Raw genomic sequence first — 2,980 nt, 5'->3', positions numbered from 1 at the left:
GTTGACAACTGAGCAGACGAGCCGGGCAGGATTCACTCTGACGTCACTGATGATCAACCAATGAGGCTCCTCGAACGTCTGTTGGAGCGCTTCTACTTCTTCCTCCTTCTTTTTGGCTTAGGCGGACTAGACGTTACAGATGCGTATTGCTGCCCTCTATTGTTGGTTTTTGTTTTTCATTTTCCTTTGAAAGTTCTTTCTACTTCTTGTATACTGCTCAGGTATTCCATTAGTTTTTTCATTTTAGTCCAGTGTACTTCCTTATATCATATATTCAACAGTTGTTTTGTGACAATTTGTTTCTTAGATTAAGATAGATATACAACCAAATAAAAAAAGCATGCCTCCAGAAACAGGCAGACTTTACTTAAGTAATTATATTTCATGCTATTTATATTACTACTTAATGACAATTCAGAGGTAAATATTGTACTTTGTACTTTTTCCAATGCATCTAGAGTTATAAAGTATTTTCTATGTAAATCATTTTAATTATTTAAGATAAAATAAAAAAGTTATGTAAGAATGATCCATTCTGTTAAACTATTTGTATTTTAGGGATTATGCATGTTTTTTTGTTTAACTTTTTTATGTCATATTTGCACTTTATATTACTTTGCACTGCCACTGTGCTCAGCTCCACAGAAGCACTCACACACTCCTTTCTTGCTCTAGGTCATGTTTGCTCAGACTGAGCCTTTTAGTGTGGCATGTAGATGGAAGTCGGGGGGTCAAGGTGTCAAGTTTTAGGGCACATGCTTAGCTCAATGCAAGAGGCCAAGTGTAACCACAATCATAGGCGCAATGTGAACAAATAGAAATAGTTGCAGAATGAATGTTGCAACTATTTTGAAATCTGACTTGAAATCAGACTCCCTTTTTAGACCCACATGAACAAGCGAACAGACAACAGTAAAAAATTAGATTAAGATCTAAATAATTCACATTCTCTCTTCTGCTGGTCAGAAGACTACTATGCGTGTGCTTTATTGTGGTAATAAGTATTTTTTCCCCTAAACTTTATTGAGCAATATGTCAGTATACAAAGATTTCAGACATGTACTCAACATTAATATTACAATTACGTAATGACGTTCCAGTGACGCGCGTGATTATGACCGTTGACCGTTGCTGCTTGTTGTGCAATTTGATTGGTTCATATCGTTGCAAGTCTAATTGAACGTTTGGACAACATGGACATAAGTTAATCTAGAAGTTTCTAGGCTAGCACGTACTACAAGTATCGAATTAATTCAGTGAATTACTAATAAGTTCGGCTGACTACGACCGCATTACTTATGCGTTAGTTAAGAAATGAGTTAGAGAGGATGACGGTTAGGACGATCACAGACGGCTAATTTCAGCAACGCGGATGCTAGCAGTAGTGGAGGACAACGTAATGTCAAACATGGAGGATAATAAGGACGATGGGGAAGAAGAGGACTGCCTGAATGAGCTGCAAAAATACTGTAAGTTAGCGTTGTGAGCTAAAAGTAAGCTACCTCTGTCTGTGTGTTAGCTCGGGCTAACGCTGGCTAAAGTGTAAACTGTTTCCATATTACGGTTCGATTAGTCTGCTTTTCATCAGCTTTACCTTGAAGTATTCAGCTAAACACTTCTTGCTCACAGCTGAAGTATTTTGTAAATCCACAGATGCTTTTTGTGGTGCCTATGATTTGGATCATGACCGTTTCTGATTATTGTGTGTACTTTTTGTATGCGTTTGTGTCATCCAATACTAATGCACGGAAATAATTGTGCTTGCGTTGCACATTGAGGAACGTGCATTTGAAATATCTACCTATCTAGTGTATATTGTCTCTTCTTTACTAATATTATTTATTACTGTGTATTTTGTCAAGAATAATTTATTAATAGCTCCCCCTATGTCAATTCCCTTGCGCAGCTACTGCCGAATACGTCTGCCTGCTGCTACTCGAAAGCACAAACAGGAGCCATGACAATGAATCGAAACAGTAAAGTTGCTGGAAAACCAAAGCAATAAGCTGACAGAAGCTAAAGCAATGTTTATAGGTGAGAGGAAGTGCCCAGTATGGTAATAAAAGGGGACAGCCCTAAACATCATCTCATCCTTTGTTGACATAAAACAATTATTAAAGCATGAATCTTTTTCATATCTCCGTGTCAGATGTTCCCCTTTAGAAAAGTGTTAGGTTTCACCTACAGCTGACACAGTTTTACAGATTCTTTAACACTTAGTCCATTCGTGAACAGTGGTTTCTAATTCAAAGGGCTGTATTTCACGTGTAAGTTCTGTGAAAGTGCTGCAGTTTTGTCGCTGTGACAGGCACCAGCTGCTGCTGTGCAGTTACTCAGACTGAGCTGAAAGGACGACTGACACCTGAAAAGCGCCGACTCAGGCACCTCAAATACAGTTGGTACAAGGTTTGTTTTATGATGTTTTATGTTCCCTCTCTGGTAAATACAGGAGGCCTCTGAGTTCTCCTCCTCACCTCTAGACACGACAAGGTCACTGTTAGCTTTTGTATTCAAGCGCCTTGCAGCGTCTCAGACCAGACAGATGATGTCACCCTTCAGGGGGGGAAGGGAGGGTCCTGGAAGAAACAGTCTGGCATGGAGAATCGTCCCCTCCAGAACCTGTAGGTTTGAGGTCTATTGTTTTCAAAAACCTTTGCCATCTTCGTGGTTTAGAGTCAGGCGTGATCAAATTTGAACACAGGGTGGAAAACACATTCCTACTTTTATCCTGAGTGAAAACTTGATGATGGATTAGCACAAAATGATGTATTTAAGCAGACATTCATGATTCCCAAATGATGTGACTTCGTTATGTCCCCTTCAGGATGAATTGTACTTACTTTGGTGTTCCCAAATACTTTTATTCATAACTGCTAAACTAATGGCTCTCCCATCATTGTTGGCTGACATCAGTGCTAAGTTTGAAGTTTTTCTGTCCTTTTAACCTGTTAAATTCTGTATGGACCAGCCACATTTCCAC

This window comes from Semicossyphus pulcher, unplaced genomic scaffold (genome assembly GCF_022749685.1).
Source record: "Semicossyphus pulcher isolate SPU_LCO1_2020_fin unplaced genomic scaffold, fSemPul1.0.p SCAF_13, whole genome shotgun sequence".
Classification (NCBI taxonomy): Eukaryota; Metazoa; Chordata; class Actinopteri; order Labriformes; family Labridae; genus Semicossyphus; species Semicossyphus pulcher.
The sequence above is the reverse complement of the archived record's forward strand: the minus strand, read 5'-3'. Positions refer to the sequence as shown.